At 46.8% G+C, this 23,380-nt stretch overlaps 1 long non-coding RNA gene across 1 annotated transcript in view; it reads right to left on the bottom strand.

The window, feature by feature from the left end:
• Positions 1-483: 483 nt before the first annotated feature.
• LOC109382760 (uncharacterized) overlaps positions 484-23,380 on the bottom strand; it is a 25,529-nt gene continuing 2,632 nt past the window's right edge. The window contains exons 2-3 of the long non-coding RNA XR_002123979.1: positions 13,052-13,212; positions 484-1,121 (exon numbers count right to left, since the gene is read on the bottom strand). This is a non-coding gene — a long non-coding RNA (uncharacterized LOC109382760). The remainder of the gene's footprint in view (positions 1,122-13,051; positions 13,213-23,380) is intronic.

Below are 23,380 nucleotides of genomic sequence, written 5' to 3'. Positions count from 1 at the left end.
AGGACATGGAAACCAAAAGTGAGAAAATGGTCTTTTCATATAATTTGACAGCAGAAAGCAGCTCAGAGCCCATCAAGTTCAATTCCCACTATTTACAGATAAAGAAACTGGTGTCTAGAATAAGACGGGACTTGTTAATGTGTGTACAACACACACACACACTCACACACACACACACACTCACTCACATACTGCAGTATCAGTCGCCTTATTACAATGCTGAGAAGCTCTGTTTATCATCAGGCATTTCATACATCCTATTACATGTGAGAGAATTATTATCTAGCCTGGTACGGTGAAATGCTTTTTCCCATAATGGAATTTTACTCTGGAAGTGTATTTTGGTATTAAAAGGTTCCACTTTATAATGTCGATGGTTCAATCTGTGATCTAAAAGGCACTTAAACGCTTTGAACACGAGGCATAAAAAGCTTTTATTGCAACGGCCTTGCTGGATCTACCAACTTTGCCATCGATCCTCTTCCCTCGAAGGCTTCCCTGGAAGCAGCCCATGCGGCAGGAAGCCCCATGGCGAGGCGGGGCCTCCAGCTGGCGAGTAAGACACATTTCCCAGGGCTGCCCCTTTCCACATGCCCATTTGCAGACGTCGAAACCATTGGGAACGGACTGCAAGGGGCTTCCTCAGGCACATCGCTCATGCAGAACGTCCAAGCCATCCAGAAATGGAGCTTAATTCTAACGCTCCTCATTACTCCCAGTGTATTTCCTTGGTTGGGTCATTGCATGCTATAACATAAGTTCCGTAAGACTAGTTCCCCATGTTCTTGTGAGGGGACAATTCATTACAGGTGCCAAGAAGCTTGGTTCACGTTGGTGCTCAGTGAATGTAGGCTCCCTGTACCTGGTTGACATGATTCTTCCATAACTGAGGGATTGAGGTTCCACAGAGAGTAGTGGGGTAGTGGACCCCCAAACGTGGAGCCAGGAGACCACTGATTCTCAGCTTTGCCCTGTGTTAGTCATTCACTTCTCTAAGCCTCCTCTTCCTCACTGTAAAAGGCATCTGAATACACCACAGAATTGTCACAGTCACTCATCTTGTGCATGGACCAATATGGCTGCCTCCAACCCGATTCCATGCGACCTTTCAGCTCTGTCACCTGCCAAGGTAAAGAGGACATGGTTGGCACTTGTTGGTCATAGGCCCACCCTCTGCCAATAGCTGGGGACCAGGGACATTTGGTCCACTGCCTGCCTAGTCAACAGGGGCTAAAAGCAGGAGTATCCCCTGAAAGTGGTGGTAGGCAGAGCAGCCGTGAGAAGCTGGAAGAGCATTTCCCAAAGAGTGCACCATGGACCGATGACCCTACCCCAGGTCCAGAGTGAAATAAGTTTGGAAACATGGCATCCTGTACTTTCTGTGAGGAGCTTTCCAATACCCATCAGCATATTTAACTCCTACAGTCAGAGGGGAAAATTCAACTTTGTTCAATCTTGGGCTTCCCAAATATATTCCACCGCAGAACATCTTTCTTCCGAGCAATGTCTGTCACCACTCCATGGCACTAATGAAAGGCACAGCACACTTGGTGGGGGGATGGGGGGGGGCGGAGCTCCGAATTCCAGAAGCTGAAATGGACTTTTTCAGCTATTTCAGCTATTCCTGCTGATACTTCATATGCTTCCATCCGGGTATTCCAATGTGAAGCCATTCCCCAGGCCACACCATCTGCCTGTTCTCAGAACATTCGTTCATGCATGCATTCCCCCTTACAAGATGCACTCTGTTTCCCAGGCCCTCTCCTAGGCAAAGACCAACACCCTCAAAAATGTGGCTCCTGGCTTCAAGGGACTCACTGTCTAAAAGGGGAGATAGACAAGTGAACAGACAATTACCAGCCAGCGTGACAAGGTCCATGAGATCAACGCGCACCTTGTAGGGTGGGGTGGGGCAGGGCAGATGCCAGAGGAGTCTTATTAGAAAGACGAGTTGCTGCCGGAAGAAATAATCGTCCGTCCAAGGCAGGACTGCAGCAAAGGCAGCACATGAAAAGACCCAGGGGGAAGACAAGTAATTAGATTAAGATGGAGACCAGGGGGTGAGGGGAGAGGAGCAGAATGGTAAGTTGAGGCCAGACCATGAAGAATTTACTGAGCTGTGCATACCAAGCAGCTTAGGTATTCGTCAGAGGCAATGGATGCGCTATATATATTTGTGAGTGCCGGGGGGACAGGGGGTGACATAGTGGATTTGTGGTTAAGAAGGATAGCTCTGAGACCCCGTGCAGAAGGGCTTGGAGTGACCAGCCATTGGATAATGGCTGACAGGCATGATGAGCTTTAAAGGTTAAAGATGGTGGCAAACTCTGTCAATCTTCTGATTAAGAGGGGAAGTTTATTCCCCTTCCTCTTGAAATAAGACTGGCCTCAGAGAATTATTTGGCAATTAGAATGTGGGAGAAGGGACACTATATGAATTCGAGGTCTAGGTAATAAGAGCCCTTGGAGTTTCTTCGTAGCCTTGAAATACTCACTCTGGAAGGGAGCTAGCTGTCCAACTCCCCTAGGACCACTGTGCTGTAAGGAAGTTCAAGCTAGCCACATGGAGAGATGCTCAGCCGGCCTGAGCTGTCTAGCTGTCACTGCCTAGTCCTAAGACATGGAAGTACAAACACCGTCTCGGATAATCGAGCCCTAGCAAACACAGTGTGGAGAAGAATCAAGGAACAGGGCCAGCAGCCAGGACCAAGGCCCCAGCAGTGCAGCCTTGGTTGAACTGCTCAGGCCATCCCTAGTTCAAGTCATCTGAGCTGAGGCCAAGTCACTGTGGAGCAGAGACAGGCTTTCTCGCGTCCCTGCCCCAATTCCTAGCCCACGAAACTGTGCATGTAATTAAATGGCTACTGTCCTATGCCACTAAGTGTTGGGGTGGTTTAGTACGAAGCAAGAGATAAACAGAACACTGGACAAGATCAAAGCATCAAATCTAGTAAAACATATCCCGTGAAAAGATAGGCAGTCGTGCACATGCGCATGCATACACACACACACACACACACACACACACACACACACACACTCTCTCTCTCTCTCTCTCTCTCTCTCTTCTCAGGCACAACTCTTATTTCATAGTTCATTCTCACCCTGTCCCCTATCCCAGCATGTGTCACTTTATAGCCACAGTTCTGAAAGCATAGGGACGGTGGCCCATTTGAGAAAAAAACACAGCATAAATATGAAAAACATCGTTAGTAGGTGGTTACTGAGAATTTAATGCAATTCCAGGAGCCGAGCAATAACACCATGTCAGTCGGTATTCCGTTCCAACGGCAAGATCATCTCTCTAGGAACTTTTTATGTACCTGGGTCAAATCCAAGACTGCACTGCAAAGCCAGCAAAATCTTCCCTTCAAGGAAGGCATGTGGGGGACTGTCAAGTCATCCATCTCCTCCCAAGGCTCAAGTCTACCTAGAAGGGCTGAAGGCACAGCTCAACCTCACCTTGGCCTTCTGCAGGGGAGTGCAGGGCTGAGAGAGGCCCTGGGGCGGAGGTGGGGGTGGGGGTGGGGGTGGGGAGCCTTCTGCAGGAAGGAGAAAGGCCTGAGGCCTGGGGTGAGCATGGTGGCCAGGCCACTCATGGAGCAGCCCAGGCCCTGCCCGGAGAGCCCAAGACCTGTGCTCACATCCCAGCTCAGAACCTAAGTGTCTGTCACATGACAGCTGTTTATCTGTCTCAGGGTATTGTGGGGCCACAGTGAGGTAGTAAACTTGCAAACTCTCTGTTAAATCTGGAGGAAGGAACCTTGAGACCAGCCTAAAGGGTTGTTGTGAGTTGAGTTGTGTGTTCCCAAAATGTGTATATGTTAAAGTCCTAACTCTCAGTAACGAGAAAGTTGGCCCTATTGGAAAGAGGATCATTGTAGATGTAATTAGTTGTGATGAGGTCACACTGGAGTAGGACGGGCCCTAATCCAATATGGCTGATGCCTTTATAAAAGGGGACGCTTGGACACAGACACGCACACAGGGGAAATGCCATGTGAAGACTGGGGTTGTGCTGCCACGAGCCAAGGAACCACCAGGAGCTGAGAGAGGCCTGGAGCACAACCTTCCCTAGAGTCTCGGAGGGAACATGTGCCTGCTGACACCTTGACCTCAAACTTCCAGCCTCCAGAACTGTGAGAGAATATCTCACAGAAATCTGTGGCTGAAGTCACCCAGTTTGTGGTGCTTTGTTACAGCAGCCCTAGGAAAATACAAGAGGTCATTCGTGTAATAAACGTGTCTTCATTGAGGTTCTTCTATGTCCTTGGGCCTTGTATATAAAGATGAATAAGACACGGACCGTCCGTCCTTGCACTCAGGGGCCTTCTTAAGAGAAAAACTCATTATGAAGCAGTATGCTAAGTTCAAAGTAAAGGCTGCGCAAAGGTGTAGAGAAGAGGCTCCTAGACCAGTCCAGGGACTCAGGGAAGGCTTCTGACAAGAAATGACATCTACGATTTGGATGATCCCCAAGGCTCTGAGGTCCAAGTCCCCCATTCGATAAGTACTACTGTTATGTTTCACCTGGAGGATTCTAGCCCTTGACACGTGCTCTCCTATCTAAAGATAAAATCCCAAATGGCAGGGGTGGCCGAGATAAGAATCCTTTTTTCCACATCAGGGTTCTTGTTAGCAGAAATGCAGTTAGGGGCATTGGAGAAGGCCAAAATGAGGACTTTTGTGACTTCACAATTTCCTGTGAACTCCACGGGGTGGGGAAGGGTAATAATTTCAGGATCCAGATCAGAGCCTGGCATCTAGTAGGTACTCTGAAAGTGTCGACTGAACGGAAATGACAACAGAACTGCACCCCAGCCCAGCCCGTTTCTGAGGTCACATAGACCACTGTAATCACCTGCTACTCACATCTGGCAGTGGACCTACCCATCAAATCCACCCACCTGTGACCAATGTGAGGAGTCAGAGGTGGGAGGGGGATGCATCGTATAAGACGGCAGCCAATTGGGCAAGTGATCCAAGATGAAGTTTCTTCCTTCTAGGATTTTGAATTGAAGAGATGCGGGAAAGAGATAATGAAAGGGAGACAGATGGACCCCGGGAGAGCCTATGTCAGAGGAGAGTAAGACCCAGAGACAGAGACAGAGAGATGGGGAGAATTTGAACAGCCCTTGTCCTCGGTTCTAGTCCTTTCCTGAGGCTGGCAAAGCTCACCTGGTAGAGACAGGAGCTAAGGATTCCTTTCTTCCTGGCCTCCAATCCCATTGGCTCTTGGGAGGAAGAATACGAAGGATGCCTACCCCCAGGTGCCTGGTGAGTTATTTTACAATGACACAAAGAAAAACAAGAGAAATCTTGGCAAACTTTAAAGAAAATACAGTTAATTGCCACTGACATTCTCCCTTTAGTTACGCAAGCAAGCCCTGGGTGTAATCACATGCATTATTGTAATCAGCCTGCCAATCACATTTTGAAATATTTCATTTTTGACATAATTACAGTAGAATACCCACAGCCCATCAATAATATGGATAAAGCAAGACTGATATTGTGTTTCCAAGTGGGACCTGACAAAGCCATCATAGCTTTTGTTCGGAAAAAGAAAGGTGGGACGGATGGCATCTTCCTATCACGTTGTGACTGGGTTTAGCCAGACTGTCTCGCACGTCACTCAGCAGACGCTGGAAAACCCCACTCGTCGGAACTGTAATTGGGAATTTTCAATTATCTAAGGCTCATATATGTTATTCTCATTGAGTAACAAATTCAAAATGAATGCTCTAACCTGGGGCCTTTGTGTGTAGATGTTATTGTGAAAAGGAGGCCTATTGTGAATTGCTTTTTTATGTTCATTTACTTCATTTTACTTATTAGTTCCTTGCTGTATGCAGTGTATTCGTGTCTACTACTCTCAAAAGTAAAACACGTGCGTGAGAAATTACGAAATTTGGACTTCCAACTATTCCAGGTAGTTCGGCCACGACTACCCCACTCCCTCACCCACACCTTTTAGTCTTTGCATTTCAAGGTAGGGAGCTTCACCTTTATTCCCAATAGTGAGTATTAGAACCCCCAATAAATACTCAGACACATTGTTCAAAGAATGACTTTGGTTTTGCACACAGAATTCTGTTCTTTCAGGAGAACCCCTTGTACCCACTTACTTGAAGTGCTGAAGTTGGGAGGAACAGGGGGGGAAGCACAGATAGGAGGAGAGCGTGTCCTTGCTCAAATCTTTTTTCTACAAGCACCCTTTAACAAGGACATAACATTGGGTGTGTTTGACCAACAAACGTGGGCATGCAATAGCGCAAAAGCAAGGCACCAGGGGTCCAGGATGGAGGCTTAGGTGGTCAGCAGTGTGACTCTGAAGTGGTCATCCCTCAAATGGCTTCACACAGCACTGAATGCCCACCCTGGGAATCACACTCTTCTCAGCAAGGCCAGAGCACCTGCAGACCACCCACCCCTGGTGCTGACACCTCGACCTTGAACTTCTGGCCTTGGTTTCAGCCACCCAGTTTGTTAAGGTAAAGGAGCTGACTGCCACACCCAGCAGGTCAGATGACTGAATTCACCAGAACCTTCATTCCCCCCGTCCCTCCCATCCTGGTTAGTCAAGGCTGACCTGCTTTTAGGCTGGCGGAGGTGTCTCCTATCATTTAAGGCGGCCACCTCAGTGTGCCTTCTATGGCCTCCTCCCCAAGCTGTGGCCATTTTAATAGCAACCTGGGATCATGTTGGTGATATGGTGTCTCATATAATATGACCTGGGAAAAAGAAAAAAGAAAGGGAGGAAAAGAGAGAGGAAGGAAGGAAGGAAGGAAGGAAGGAAGGAAGGAAGGAAGGAAGGAAGGATGGAAGGAAGGAAAGAGGGGGAGGGAGAGAGAGAGGGAAGGATAGAGGGAGGAAAAATAAAATAAAAGGCTGGAGGTGGGGGGAGTGCGGGTAAAGATACCATAAAGTATAGGAACTAGAAAACATAAAATCATATCAGTGGAAAAATAAATGTAAATGCATTAAATTCTTATATTAAAAGTCAGAAACTCAGAGTGAGTTGTTTTTTAATCCAGATATATAATGTTCATAGGAGGCACAACTAAAAAATGACACAAAAAGACTGAAAACAGGCATGAGAAAAGATGTGGCAAGTTTAGAAAAAGAAGGCAGTTGTGGTAATGTTAATATAAGACTAGATAGAATACAAGGCAAAAGTAGTATTTCATATTGGTAAAAAGCATAATTTAGGGCCGGCTGAGTGGCTCAGTTGGTTAAGAGTTGGCTTAAGAGTGCGAACTCTGAGAAACAGGGCCACCGGTTGGATTCCCACCTGAGCCAGTGATGCTATGCCTGAGCTGAGCTGTCACTGAGCTGCCAACAGGTGGCAGGATGGCTCAGCTGGTGTAACAACAAGATTGCCTGTTCGATGGTGGGCTATGCCCACCCGCAACTAAGACTGAACTCAGCACCTTGAGCTGAGCTGAGCTGCTGCCTAGATGGCTTAGTGAATAGAGTGTGTGCTCTTAACTACAAGGCTGCTGGTTTGGCTTCTGCATGGGATGGTGGCTATACCCACCCGCAACTAAGATTGAACACAGCACCTTGAGCTTAGAGGCTGCTGATAGGAAGCCAGGTGGCGACTTGAGCCCTCCACAATCAAGATTGAAAAACAACAACTTGGCTGGTTCCCTTCCCCAATTCCCCAACACTGTTCCCCTCCCCTAATTCCCCAATAAAATCTTTTAAAAAAGTATAATTTACAAGATGTAGTAGTTATGAAATTTTTATACCTTACGTATTATTTTTAAATTTAAAAAAAAGGTTGGAAATTAAGCAGGAAATTTAGTCTCACAGGATTATTGTATAAGTTTTTAACACACTTTTCTCAAAAATGAATGGATCAAATAGAGAAAGAATAAACAGGTAGAAGACTCAAATAGCACAATTAACAAGCTTGATGTAACAGAACCATGGAATTTTGACCCAGAAATCAGAGAATATATATTCTTTTCATGAAATACTCACAAAATCGGATCATATAGTATGCCATATAGAAAATTTAGAAAAACAAAACAAAACAAAAAAAGAGAAATTATTTAAACCATAATTGACTCTGAGCATGATACTCTAAAATTAGGCATTAACAACAATGAAGACAGTTAAATGAAGTCTGTCTGCCTCAAAATGTTAAAATGCCATTCCAAATAACTCCTGGGTTAAAGAGAAAAGCAAACTGAAACTAAAAACTATTTAGAAATGAGCAAAAATGAGAGTACGATATATACAAAACTACAGATTGCAGCCAAATTAATACTCAGAGGAAAACCCATAGCCTTAAATCTTCTATTTGAAAATAAGGAAGATTAAAAATAAATGAGCTATGGGCCGGCCGTGTGGCACGATGGTTAAGAGCTGGCTTGGGACGCCAGAGGGCCCCGGTTCGGATCCCACATACGAGGGCCAGTGACACTGCCCTCTACAGCTAAGATGCTGAACAACAGCTCAATCTGGAGCTGGGCTGCCATGAGTTACCGGCGATGGCGTAGGCTGCAGCCCCTGCAGTGGGTTGCCATGGGCTACCGTGTGTGGCCAGCAGCCACCGTGAGCGGCCGTCCAGAAGCGGGCGAATGATCTGCCTCGCCCGGGAAGAGCGCAATGATGGTGCCAACTGGGGCCAGGGAAGCAACATCCTCCACAACTAGACTGAAGAACAAAAACAGCAGTAACTTGTCTGTTCTCCTTCCCCCGATTCCCCAATAAAATCTTTTAAAAAATAAATAAATAAAAATAAATAAATAAATGAGCTAAGCATTTTACTCAGAAAACTGAAGTTGTAGAAGGAACAATGATAAAGATGATAAAAGGAATAAATTAATAAACATGAAATTAATTAAATAGAAAATAAAAAAACAGGCAATCAGTAATAACAAAAGCTTGCACTTTTAAGAGACAAATAAAATACACATACTTTTGGCGAGTATGTTTTATAACCAACTCATTCAAAATTTCTGGAGCACCCACTGTGTGCCAGGTGTTGGTCAAGGCACTGGGAAAAGAAAGTGAACAAAACTGATGAAGATCCCTACCCTAGTGGAGCTTACATTCTGGTGGAGGTGGGAATATAATAAATAAACAAACAAGTAAAATCTAAATATGTCTGATGGCGATGAGTGTCGTCGAGAGGAACAAAGCATGGAAGAGAGATGCAGAGCCCTAGGTTGGAGTTGGTTTGCAATTATAAATAGGATAGTGGGGCAGATACCCGGAGAAGGTCATTCATGGCAGAGGGAACAGCAAGTACGAATACCCTGAGGAAAGAACATGCCCAGTGTGTTTGCAACAGAGGCAAGAAAGTGGAGAGAGGGGAAAGAGGAGAGAACAAATGTATAATAGGAATGAGAAAGGGGCACAACTACAGATAGAAGAGCTTTTTAAAAGAGAAGCTAGTGAAAATGTAGCATATATTAATTAGATGCGGGATCCGTGGTTGTAGCAAGAACCCACAAGACGCGGCTTAAACAAAAGAGAAGTCACGTTCCACTTGGACAACTGTCTCGAAGCTGGCATGGCAGCCTCATAGCATTAAAGACTCAGGCTCCTTCTACTTTATTGATCTGCCATCCCACCTCGCTGCCAGCTGACTCACCTCTGGGTGTCCCTTCTAGGGCAGCACATTGAGGGAAAAAGGGGAACATTCCCACATTTAAAGGCATGTTCCAGAAGCTGCACACAAACATCACTTCCTTTGCAACCTGAATTCTGAGATTTTTCACAACCTGAACTTCGGAACTTGGTCACATATCTAGCCAGGAGAAGCTAGTGAAAGTTATTTCATTCCAGGCACTAATGCCCAGCTACAAATCAAAGGTTCTCCTTCCCTAGAAAAAGGAGAGAACAGATATTGAGGACAATTAGCAGTCTCTGCCACTGTAGCCAAAGCTCTAGCTCTAAAAAATCACTATGCCAGATGGTTTTAAGAACAAATTCTCCCAAATCTTCAAAAAATAGTTTCATAATTTATCAACTGTTACAGAACATGGAAAAAGACAGAAAGTTTCCAGTTCAGGTTGGCATGGGACTGATACTAAAAACAAGAACAGTACACACATAAAAACTATAAGTTAATACCATTTATAAATATAGAAGCAAATCCTAAATAAGACATGATCAACAGTCTGTTAAGGGAATAATGCACCTTGACAGAGTAGAGTCAAATCCCACAAATGCAAATATGGTTCCAGTCTCCATTATCTATTCTCTCTTTCCCCCTTTTTGTAATTATATAATATCTAGCCCTCAGTTTTTTTCCTGACAATATGGCCACTGAGAAAGAGACTACATTTCCCAGCCTTCCTTGCAGTTGTGATCAGGTGATTAAGTTCAAGCCAATGAGATATAAGCAGAAATGATACCTATAATTGCCAAGTTATGTATTGCTCTAAAGAGGAAGCTATTTTTCCCTAGACTTCTCTTTCCCCCTTCCAGCTGGCTGAAAAATGGCAAGACTGGAAGCAAGTTTGGAAGTTACTGGAAGAGAATGGCAGAGCCAGCCTTGGGCTACAGACCCTGGACTATCACTGTGAACTCTTATGTAACAGAGAAATTTGCTTCTATCTTATCTAAGCCATTGTATTTTGGAGTGTCTTTGCTGTACCATCTAGCTTATATGCCCTAATTAGTACCCTAATATTATGGTTACCAGAAATCACCACAAACATCATTTCTAATGATGAATCATAGAAGCATTTCCATTAAAGTTGGGAACAAGAAAAGGATTCTTCTTTATTATGCAACATTTTGCTGGATGTCCTAGCCAAAGCAGTTAAGTGAGAATAAAATAATAAATATTAAAAAGGAAGAAATTTAAATTTCTGTTATGTGCAGGCAATATAATTATCTGCTTTCCTACTGAGAAAGTATTAGAAATAGTAAGAGATTTCAAGTGGCTGGAATATATAAAGTTATGCGCCACATAACGATGTTTTAGTCAATAACAGACCACATATATGATGGTGATCCTCTAAGATTATAACGGAGCTGAAAAATTCCTATTGCCTAATGACATCGTAGCTGTCCTAATGTGATAGCACAATACATTACAGATTAGTTTGTCTGACGGCCTGTCTTGGTCCTGAAGACTCTCTACAACCTGTGCTTGAAAGCTTCCAATGTCAGAGAAAGTATCATCCTCTAGGAGTATCTGTTCCTTCAATCTATCCACCCATCCACCCACCCACCCATCCTTCCATCCATCCATCCATCCACAGCATCATTGCACAAACACTCACTGAGCACATATTATGCACCAGGCATGGTAGTCGACACTGGGGCTTTTTGAGTTGAACATATCACGGTCAGGCTGTCAAGGAACTCAGAGTCTAGTGCATGTAAACAAATAAGAACACACTGTGACAAGTGCTATCATAGAGTCCCCTTTGAACTGCTGTGGGAGATGGAGATAAGAACTTCTGGTGGTGTCAGCAGGGATGGCATTTTAGCCAGGAGCTGAAGAATGTCTAACAGATATTATCAAAGCAGAGAAGAGAGGAAGGGCTTTACAGACAGAGGGGCAGAGGGCTGAAGACAAAATGTACACAGGATATGTTCAGAAAACCACAAATAAGATGGCAGGGGTGAGGGTGAGCGGAAGGGAGGACAGTGAGGAGGGGGGAGGAGCATCAGACAGTGGGCCTGGAAAGGTGACATGAGGCAAAACTGAAAGATTTTGCCATCGCTGCTTAAGTTAAAAGTTTGGATGAGTAGAACAGCCATTTTCTAGAAATCTCCTTAAGAAAATATTCAAAGAATCCCCATGATGTCCTTACATTAATCTGTGCTGCTGGCTTGGGCTTAGATGCAGCTTTGCAGAATATATTTTTTAAAGTTTCATTATGCCACTGTACATCAAAATAGGCCAATATAAATTATAATACGGTCATGCCAATAGGACTTGCAAACACAATATTTTAAGTTTATATTACATTCCAAGACCCATAAAAATTATTCCGAATGGCTGTTTGCTTTTTGAAGCCAAATGAAAAGGTATTTGCAATTTGATTATTAACAAATCAAATCACTGATATGATATTGGATTTGGTACATCTCAAACTGACTGAGAGTGAAAAATCCTCAGTGGTCAATTATGTAGCATGGCTGGTTTATAGTTTCCTGTGTGTCATTAAGAATAAGCGCTACAGCCAACTCCGATTTTATTTTGATTTATTTTAACCATTTCCCTGCTCTGAGAATTGCTCTCTAGGTCTCTAGTAAGCACTGCAGCTTTTCTCCGACTCAGGCTGGGATGGGGACGACAAGGTGGATAGCTGACTACGTGAACAAAGCCATGGCAGGATGGCCAGGTGGGTGGATGCATGCATACCATTGTCACGCACACCAGGTTTTAAGAATTAGGCGCTCAAGAGCTGAATTGCTTTCGTAGTGGAAAGAGTGATGGTTTTCTGACTTCTCGCATTGCGACTTTTTCATTTTTTATATTGCCTTATGCCTTGGCTCTTTGTCCTTGACTAAAGTAAGTCCCTTTCCTTTGATACATTCAGGGCCTTTTGAGACTAATGGTGACAGAGAAAACAATATACAATCCTCACTTAACGTTGTCGATAGGCTCTACAACTTTAAGCTAAACGATGGATAGAAAATCAATTCTCCCATAGGCTAATTGACATAAACAAGAGCTAAGTTCCTACAGCATCTCATCAACATTAGAACGAAATGACGTTATTCAAGAACCTTCTCTATATGCACTTGAGTAAAATGGGTAATCCTAGCCTGGAGCCTCCTGTGCAGCGTCTCTGATCCCTCCGCAGGTTCAGGGGAAAGCCTTCTCCTTCCAGCAAAGGTACCTGTCTTCCCCCTGGCTCCAAGGTGACACCTTGACTTCAGAGAATCCTTAGATGACCCAAACTCTGCGAGTGCACAGAGATGCGTGACCCAAGAAAGGCATGCTAGCGGTCTCCTGCGGTGTAGGACGTGTGCGGACACTCGCTTCTGTATGCTGATCTGGAAACCATGCATTTGGGTTCCTTCCTCACTATGGGCAGGATTTGGGTTTGGGGGAGCCACATCTTACCCTGCTTCGTGCAGCTTTTAATCCTTCGGCACGTTGCTACTAGTGCTGATGGTCACCTATGCCACGTAGGTACTGTTGACCGTTTTCACAGGCTTCCTGCTCTGACGGCCTCACACCTGAACCTCAGTTTGGCAGCACAAGAGTTATTTCCTCATCTTTTTCTAAAATAAGAGGAAGCCAAGATTTAGGAAAGTTATGTTTCTCACACAAGGTTATAGGAATGCACTTCTGTTTGTGCCAATCCACAGTCCTTTTTCCTTCTTTGGTAATAGATCCCTTAAATAGCCTTTCAGGAAGTGTCATGCTTAAACAATAGCTTGGGCAGGGTGAGGCACACCCTTTCAGCTCACCTACTCCTGTTTCTAGAGGTGGAGCATGTTTCCTCCAAACCCCTCCCCTCTAGCCACATCAAGAAAGGTTCAAGGAAGATCATGTTACTAGGCCAATGAAATGCATTTCCAGGAATTCTGTTCTAACTGCTGAGAGAGAGCAGGGCTGTCCACTGGTATTGCTGGAAGCAGGGGTGATACAAGTCTGGCAGTTCTGGGGACTATCCGTGGAGAGAGGTGGTTGAAGAAAGAAGCCAGCACAGAAGACAGGAAGATGTGAGAAAGAGAAAAACGAGACCCAGCAATATTATTTGACCTTCCTGGAGTTTAGCATTTATATATGTATTCTAGTTATTTATTGCTGCCTCACAAACCATCTCAAAATGTAGTACCTTAAAACAGTAATTTATTATTATCTTCATGGTTCTGTGGGTTGATGGGCTCAGCTAGGTGGTTCTCACTTGGGGTCTTTCACGTTGCTGTATTGAGATGCCAACCAAGTTTGATGTGCAAGGTGGAGTCTTTATGAACATGTCTACTGGCCAGAGCGGTGTAGCTGGGCCAGCTAGGGTCGCCAGGCACCTCTCTCCACGTGGCCAGCTTGGACTTCCGCCATAGTGAGCATGGAGGTCTCACCCAGGTGGGCTTCTTACACACTGTCTGGCATTCCTTACAGTGAATGTTCCAAGGGAACAAGATGGAAGCTGCAACCCTTCTGCCTCCAAAGCCAGGCAGAGTCATTTCTGCCACTTGCATTAGTTACAAGCGAGTGTTGGAGACAACCCAGATCCAAGAGGAAGAACCGATACAAGGCCTGAATACCAAGAGGCATGCTTTGTTGGGAGGCCATTTTTAGAGACTAGCTACCCCCACATACTATATATTCCCTTTGATGCCCTTAAGAGTTGGGGTTCCACTACTTGCAACCCAAGCGAGTTTGAGCAGGGCCTGGATTAGGATGCCCTCTTGATGCCCTCTGCCCTGTTGAAATCCTACCTGCGAAGCCCACATCAAATGCACTCTTAATGCGCCCTCCCCCAACATGCGCTCCCCCAATGGCTCCTCCCCAGTCAGGAGCCATCGCTTCCTTCCTGATTCCACTGCACTGACGGAAATCAGTTGGAAGAACTGGACAGAGCCTGAGACATCCCTGAGGTTCAACATCCTACTTTGGCAGCTCAGGAAACTGAGGCCCAGAGTAGCAAGAAGAAGCGACCAAAGTCACTCTGCAGGTTGGGGGACTAACTAGGGAGGCACTCAGAGCCCAGGCACATTCTCGCTCCATGATGGATGTTATGCACACGTCTCACTCTCTCTGCTGGACCGGAAGCTTAGAAGCAGGACTGTGCCTGCTCCATCTCTGTATCCCCAGCTACTTGAACAGTTCCTGGACAGAGAAGACATCCAAGGCTTAAACGAACATTGTTTAAATGTACTGAGGCAAATGCTACACCAGGAATTTTCTCTTGTCCTAAGCAACTCTCTGGTCCCTGGGGAGCCACCCCTGTGGCCCCATAGGAAAGGAAGGATCAGAGGACAAAAGGCAGCATGATGAAGTAAAAGGCGGCACACGAGCTCAGCACCCCAGGCCTGGGCTCTGCCATGGGCTCTGCCAGTTACCAGGTGGCTTTCCCTGTCCTCACCTGTAATGGGATGTAATAAGCACACCGCTCCCAGGTGTGTGGCGGTGGCATGCAATAATGTGTACAATGCGAAGGGGCTTAAAAACCCTACCAAGCTACACAAAAGCAAGGGGTTGGCATCATTAACAGATTGGGAGGTCCAGGCTCCAGTGTGCTGATGGGGCGGGGGAGGGGAGCTGAGGAGCCAGCAGGGCCCCCATCCTCAGAAGAGCTGCCACCCTCCCCCTCGCCTGCCCCCTGAGCCCTCCCCAGGCCCAAAGAATGAGCACTGCCACCCAAAGCTGCCTGTCACAGCCCAGGGCTAAGGGAGCCTCGGAGCCCCGTCACATTTTCTCCCTCCCCTCTCAGATTCCCCACCCATTATTAGCCCCGAGTGGGGAAAGAGACATGACTAATTGTGCCCACAGTTGCCTCCTGGCATGGACAATTAGCCACCTGCATCTAATTCTGAGGGACCCAGAGGCTAATTGCATCTGCCAGACCCCATGGGCTGCGTGTGTGTGTGTGTGTGTGTGTGTGTGTCTCCTGTAGCTACCAGTGGGCACCAAAGCAGAGGCTGCTAAAATAAGGGGGTATTATTGCATTTAACATCCACCAAGAGCCTGCTGGCCCCTGAGCACAAAGGGACCAGATCAGGACATTGTCCTTCCCCAAGGAGGAGGGACAATGGAGGCTTTCACTAGTAAATGACTAAAGCACAGTGCTATGGCCCGTGAGCGCCCAATGAGTCATGCTGGGGGTGAGGGAGGGGTCCACTTTAGGGTTGCCCCCTGTGATCAGAACCACCTGCCTCGGGAAAGATGCCATCCGGGCCCCTCCTCTCCTCCCGCCTCCTCCTCTGTCAGAGCACTGCGCATGCTCCACGTTAAAATAGCTCCGTTGGCCTGTGAGCCCCGACTCTGGTTAGGGAACACCTCCAAAGCCAGGGTCCCTGTGTGTTTGACCTTCCCCCTGGCTCAGGGCTGGGCTCACAGTAAGTGTTGAGGAAATGTGTGTAGAATGAATAAATGAATGAGCGAATGAACAAACGACAACAGCTGCCTTCGGAAAGGCTTCTCGTGGTTTCCAGCCTGTATTGTTAGGACAGCCTGGCACACCCTGTCACCTCACACCCACCCTCACCAGCAGCACGCAGGACATCCCATGGAGTCGGTTTCCCAATTCAGCCCAGACACCTTCTCACCTTCCCAGTCCATGCTGAGAGGGTGACCTTGGCCTCTGTCTCTTGCCTCTGCTCTCACAACTGCTCCTGTGGCTTTTGAGGACTCTAGACCCCATCTAAAGACTTCATGCTGGGATTCCCTATCTTCCGGTCCTGCCCCTTCAGTCTTTCTACTCTGTACCTCCCTAGGAAATGTCCTGCCCTGGCCAGTCCCTTGGCACCTAACCTTATCAGGCCATCTCACCTGATCCCAGTGGGGCGGGGGCAGGGGGTTTGAGGCACGTGAGCCTCTCCCTGGCCAGGCCTGCACCTATCCCCATTCTTCTCCCGCAAAGACCTTGTCTAACATGGTGCAGTTGTCTGCAGAGGACTCTGCCCTGGCAGCACGGACGCGATTGTTCAGCAGAGTCAACCGTTGTTATCAACTCCCAAATCTCAGAGGCTTCCCACACTAGTTTATTTGTACACACTACGCAGCCCAACATGAGTTTGGGGGCACTCTGCTCCATGCAGTCATTCGGGCGTCTTCCCTCTGGCTCAGGGTCCCCCACTATCCCATCTGTATTCAGCGGCAGGTGAGGGAAAGGAGAGAGCTGCAGGGCATGCATAGCGCTTGGCTTGGTCATGTGACTCGCTTTGGCCCATGGCACACAAGAGCAGAGTGTGTGCCTTCTTGCTACTGAATCGGGTCTTAGCCATTGTGACTTGCTGTGGCTCATGTGATGTTCGTAGATGAGACAGCTGAGGGTTGAAAAGCGCTTTCACACTGAGATTTGCCTCTTGAACCTACACCATCATGTGACAGCTTCTCCCACATCATTGCTGTCCCGTATGTCTGGGCCCTGGAATGAATGCTGTGGGCACACACCTGGGCCAAATCCTAGGGAGAAGCCAAGCCCAGCCTAGAGCCGCTGGATCCTAGCCCATGTGCAGAGCTCTGAGGGAAGAACTATTGTTTCATGTCTCTCCAATTCCGTGATTGTTTGTTATACAGCAAAAGCTAACTTATACACCCCCCAAACGACCATTTCATTCCAATATGTCCCCTAGGTTTCCAACTCCAGCCTCCTGTCCCCAACTTCATGTACGGCCTCGAGCCTCCCCACATAGCTGGAGCCTTCGCTGACTGTCCATCCTGCCTTTGGGGAGACCTCTCCGTGTCAGACGTCAGCTCTAGGGGGATCTGGAAGATTACAGCATTCCCACTATTGTGTGATAATTAACCAGTTACATGTCTGCAAACCTTCTAGACCAGCACTACCCAACAGAAACAGAATGTGACTCACATATGTCATCTAAAGGTTTCCAAAAAAAGTAAAAAGCAGGTGAGATTAACTCTAATCATAAATTTTAGTTAACCCGGGCTGGCCGAGTGGCGCGATGGTTAAGAACTGGCTTGGGACGCCAGAGGGCCCCGGTTCGGATCCCACATATGAGGGCCAGTGACACTGCCCTCTACAGCTAAGATGCTGAACAACAGCTCAACCTGGAGCTGGGCTGCCATGAGTCGCCGGCGAGGGTGTAGGCTGCAGCCCCTGTGGCAGTGGGTTGCCATGGGCTACGGTGTGTAGTCAGCAGCCAGCGTGAGTGGCCAGCAGCCGCAGTGAGCGGCCATTTAGAAGCTGGAGACTGATCTGCCTCGCCCGGGAAGAGCGCAATGATGGTGCCAACTTGGGCCAGTGAAGCGACGTCCTCCACAGCTAGACTGAAGAACAAAACAACAGCAACTTGTCTGTTCCCCTTCCCCGGATTCCCCAGTGCTGTTGCCATCCCCCCAATTCCCCAATAAAATCTTTAAAAAAAAATTTTAGTTAACCCAATATATCACAAATATTATTATTTCAACATGTAACCAATATTGATTATTTAAATTATAGTATTATATATTGCTAACATATAAAAAATACACATTAAAGTATTAATTATACTATTATTTAAATACTATTTTTTTCAGGATTTTATTGGGGAATTGGGGGAGGGGAACAGCATTGAGGAATCAGGGAAGGGGAACAGACAAGTTGCTGTCGCTTTGTTCTTCAATCTAGATGTGGAGGACGTCGCTTCACTGGCCCATGTTGGTATTATCATTGTGCTCTTCTTGGGTGAGGCAGTTGCTTGCTGGCCATTGGACGACCACTCACAGCAGCTCTTGGCAGCTCACAAAAGCACATGCCAGCTGCTAGCCAGCCCCCACTACAGCCTATGCCATCGCTGGCAACTCATGGCAGCCCAGCTCCAGGTTGAGCTGTTGTTCACCATCTTAGCTGTAGAGGGCACAGTGTCACTGGCCCATGTGGGCTCCGAACCGGGGCGCTGCTGCTCAGACCTGGCATCCCAAGCCAACTCTTAACCAATGCGCCACTCGGCCGGCCCTTAAATACTATTATTTAAACGACATTTTATATTCCTTTTCATATGACACCTTTGAAGTCGCCTGTGCATTTACAATGTGCAGCACATCTGGTCACATTTCAAGGGCTCAGTAGCCACAGGTGGCTGCCACAGTGGACCGCACAGATAGCACAGGGAAACTAGCACTCAACACCCCAATGCCTAGCACGGTACCTGGCACCAAGGAGGGACTCAGTAAGTAAGTATTAAATGAATGAATGAAAACCATAAAGGCATTGTCTTCAAGCTGGTGTTGGTGGCAGAACTATTACCCACAGTAACCTCCCACCCCCACCCGACCCCTGCTGGCTTATATAGATAGAATTTTTATTATAAAGAGCAGTGATGTTTTGCAGGACCAGGTTGGCTGGTGCTGTATCTGACTCTACCTGGTAATCTTGCTCAAGGACTCCATATACAAACTAAAATACAACCTTAGGCGGTATTTCCAAAACTTGCTTAACCATGAAATATTATTTAAATTGTACTGTTTTGTCAGAATGCCAGTAGAGACTCATGTACTATCATTTAAATTAAAGTAGACAGCAAAAAAAGGGGTCTCACAGTTGAATTAATTGCGGTAAGAAGTGATCAAAATTTGATCCATATGCTTAATATAAAGTAAACATTGAATAATTGCACCAATAAATGCTAAAATTATGAGAGAAAATGCATAACAAACACTGGCAATTGTCAAACAGAAAGCACACAGCTTGGCAGAAGGCAGGCACAACGTACAACCTGCTGCCGAACGTCATACTTCCTGCCTCAGGCGACCTGTCACGTGACTTCCTACTGGTGTTTGGTGCAGGAGACCCTGTCCCAAAGATAGGTAGATGACCACTTAGACACAAAAGCTACCACTAATCAAAGGCTTCCTGTGTGCTGGGCATGCTTGTACTCCTCGGAGGCAGGTGCTACAATTAGTGACATTTTACAGGTGAAGCAACAGTCACCAAGAGACGGAGTAATTTCCCAGGTCAAATTGTGCCTGGGGACCCTAGTTCCAGAGCCCATTCTCCTGACTGTGGTGCCATGCAGCCTCTCTCACAGAATCCTTACCGCAGCTCTATCAATACGCCCGGCCTTTTACTAACATGTACTTTCAAATGCACTGAAGATGAAGAATGCCCCCAGCTGCGATGTTCTCTTTCCTGGGGAACATCTCACGGAATCTGTGTGTGGCCACAGAGCAGAGTTTGGGAAATGGCTTTCAGGAGACATATGCAGACTCCATTAATGCTGCAAGAAACCATTATCAGCCATTTAGCGACTGACTTAATCACTGGACTTTCTCCCCACCTCCATTTCCAAAAAAGCAGTTTACAATAAAAACTAGAGGACAATTAGATCAAGTGGTTGGGGGAGGTACAATACGCTGAATAACGCTACAAAAATTAAGCCCAGCTGCCCTCTGCGCTTCCTGGCACCTGGAGTCCGGCGGGAAGGATGGCAGGCCATGTTCTTACTGTCCAGAGGTAGGCTCCAGCCTATGTGTCAGGAGAACCAATTTTTCTTGGCCCAGCGCCCTAGGATGCATTTGTCTTAGGGACATTAGCATAAGTGGCATGGAGCAGTGTCGTGAATTATGTCCCCAATAGTCATTTTATTAAAAAAGTGCAGTGATGTTCCTTGGGTCGCTTTTTTTATGTCACCGTGTAACCTTTGCTGAGGGCAAAATATTAAAGCACTGTTCGCACAGGCAGTTCTGAAGGGGACTCGAAGTGCAGGCATGCCTCATTTTAATGCGCTTCACTTCACGGTGCCTCACAGATGTTGCATGTTTCACAAATTGAAGGCGACCCTCCACCAGCAAAATGATGTCGGCTCGCTTTATTGCGAGGAACCGGATGCACAATATCTCCAAGGTATGCCTGTAACTATAGTGCCTTCATTCAAGACAAAAGAGCACATGGAAATAATCCTGGAATCTCAGTTTAAGCTGCATCCAACTCTCCCGCCTTATCCTCATCACCATGGTCCCGGGCCACCTCCTCATGTCTCCCTAGCCTTTCAAACGAGTCTCCCCAAGGGTCTTCCAACCCCATCCGCCTCCAGCCCCTCCTCCAAGGCTAGGGACAACCACAAGGATCAGATTGGAGGATGTCTCGTCTTGCTCAAAACACTGATATCACTTGGGAGCAGCCACTCTGTCTGTTTTGTCGAACATTCCCCAGGTCCGACACATGACTGGGGCTCCATGAGTGTTTATGGCTGCAGAAAGGAACCACTCCAAAATAAAACACAAAACCAAAGTGCAGGGTCTCAAGTCACGCCTGCCACTATACTTATCGGTCCCTAAACTGGCTGTCTACTTGCTTTTCTCTGTGCCTTCTCTCTTACGGGTCATGCCCCATCTGTGAAAATCATACTCCAATGTCACCTTCTCTGTGACATTTTCCTTCTCGCCCCCCACGGGAATAAACCCTTCCTGGTCAAGGTGTCCACAGTGCTTATGGTGGGTCCCAATGTCAGGCAGCCGAGCTTTGAGGACTCAGGGAAGTCATGTAAGCAGCCTGAGCCTCAGTTTCCACATCTATAAAATGACAGTGGTGTAAGTAAGCACGTTACAAGGTAGGAATGAGGAGCCAACGGGGTCGTTTTTTTCTAAGTTACAAAGAGCTACCTTCATAGCCTGCAGGCTGCTGCACAGCCTCACCTCTGCACCCACCAGAGTGCTCACCAGGGGCCTTGCTCAGAAGGACTGAATGAATCCGACAACTTTAAACATGAGGGATACGACACATATGCTTTATGGCTGGCATCCTAGGTCTCCAACCCACATTTTATATGCATAAATATCCAGAATAACTCCCAGCCTTTCCGATTTCTTTGATTTCATGGTTCTGAATAGAGAAATAACCTTTTGATTTTAAATAGACATTGGGGAGCTGAAGACGCGTGATGAAAGTCTTTCAAGATATCCAGGCCCAACTGCAGAGTTCAGGCAGGGCACCGAGTAGCGAGGGGGACTCTGCCTGACACATCGCTGAGTGAACCCAGAGCTCTGGAGAGCCAGGCCTGCACTTGGGCTCCATTGCAAACAGGCACAGCCTGGGCAGGAAAGATGATTAGCAATAAACGGAGAGCACCTCAGGGGACCCTCCTACAGACAGTCTGTCACCCAGTGTTTTTAGCGTTCCATTTCAAAGTTTAATTAGATAATCACTTTCCAACGCCTAGCTGCAATTTACCCCTTCGGAGCAGCCCTGCCTGGTATGCAGTCAACTTTCACGGGCCACGGAAGCTGAAATGCCCAGGACAGTCTTTAGCGTCGCAGATGAGAGAAAAACATTTCTCAAAGAGGAAAATAACTGACACATATTTGTGGGTTTTTTCAAAAGAGAACTTTTTCCTAAATGTCAGGAGAAAACAATTTCTCATCCAAGAGTTCAGCTGTCTCCATCAGTGCCTCCCTCCTCGAGCAAGTCCAGTCAGCAGAGAGCAAACTCTTCAGCTGCAGGCAGGCTTCCTCTCACTGAGGAGGGAAGTGAAAGGAATTGCAACCTCTCCTTCAAGGCCATTGTCATGTTAGCTGCACATGCACACGCCCTTGCCCTCACGTGCTGGCAGCTATACTGATCCTGTTGCCTTTGCATCAGTGGGAGGATACAGACCTCCTTTTGTCCTCTTTGTTGCCCAAACCTAAGATGGCAAGGAACCAGAGAGAATTCAAAATGTCCCTGGACTTTCAAAAGCTATCTGTTTATTTGCATGCTTGTTCCAAGTATTCCTTCCTATATTTTACTTGAGCCTCAGAATGTCCCCATGAGATGAACCGGAAAGAGGTTATTATGCCCATGTAACCCCCAAGGACACTGACTCAGACAGGGTACATACTCAATGTCACATGGCTGGGAAGAGGCAGAGAGAGACTCAAACTCAGCTCCAGATATAGGCTCCTAGTCCCAGCTCCTTGCACTAAGCCTTTTTTATTTATGCATCAAGTACTTATCGAGCACCTACTATGTGCTAGGCTGTGCAGATTCGACCCCTAGCAGGACACGGGCACTGTCTACCCTCAAGGAACTCTAAATCTAACCGAGGAGGAAGACAAAAAGATGCAGTGTGAGAGTCCAGTGAGCGATGTGAGTCCTGAAAGCCATCAAGTCCAGAAGACGGGCCTGATCTGATGCTGGGAAATCAGTGGGAAGTTACTCAGCAGAGCCAGGACTAGGGTCAGACAGGCGAGGCGCCTCGTGAGCAAAATGTAAGGAGGCCCTCGCTCCTAGGGTCAGGCAAGTCATGGCCCTGGTGGGCAAGGTATGTTAGGAAATATTTAACAACTGGCATTCTGGGGGAAACAAACCTGGTTTGCAGTGTGTGCCCATTTCTGTGGTATAAAGATTCACACAACAGCTGATTTCAAGCCACCAAGTCGCTGCAGAAGGAAGAAGGGAACTACACACATGCTCTGCGAGCTGGGACAGGAGGCGCACCGCCATGGTGACGTCTAGACTGAGACCTGAAGGGCCGATGACCTTTGGATACAAAGGCTGGATGTGAGTTTGAGTGAGACCAGAGCCAGAACTGAGGACAGGTTTTCCAGAGCTGTGCTGTCCATGCTGCGATCATTCGCCGTAGGTGGCTGTTTGATATAAATTTAAATGAACTACAGTGAAATTAAACTAAAATGCAGTTGCTCAGTGGCACTCGACGCATTTCAAGTACTCAGGTGTCACAGGTGGCTAGCGGCTACCATGTCAGCACACATTATAGACCGTTTCCAGCATCATAGAGTGTTCTGTTAGACCGCACTGTAGGGTAGGAGAGAGAGAGAGAGAGAGAGAGAGAGAGAGAGAGA

The sequence above is a fragment of the Hipposideros armiger genome, unplaced genomic scaffold (genome assembly GCF_001890085.2).
Source record: "Hipposideros armiger isolate ML-2016 unplaced genomic scaffold, ASM189008v1 scaffold_69, whole genome shotgun sequence".
NCBI classification, from domain to species: domain Eukaryota; kingdom Metazoa; phylum Chordata; class Mammalia; order Chiroptera; family Hipposideridae; genus Hipposideros; species Hipposideros armiger.
The sequence above is the reverse complement of the archived record's forward strand: the minus strand, read 5'-3'. Positions and strand labels throughout refer to the sequence as shown.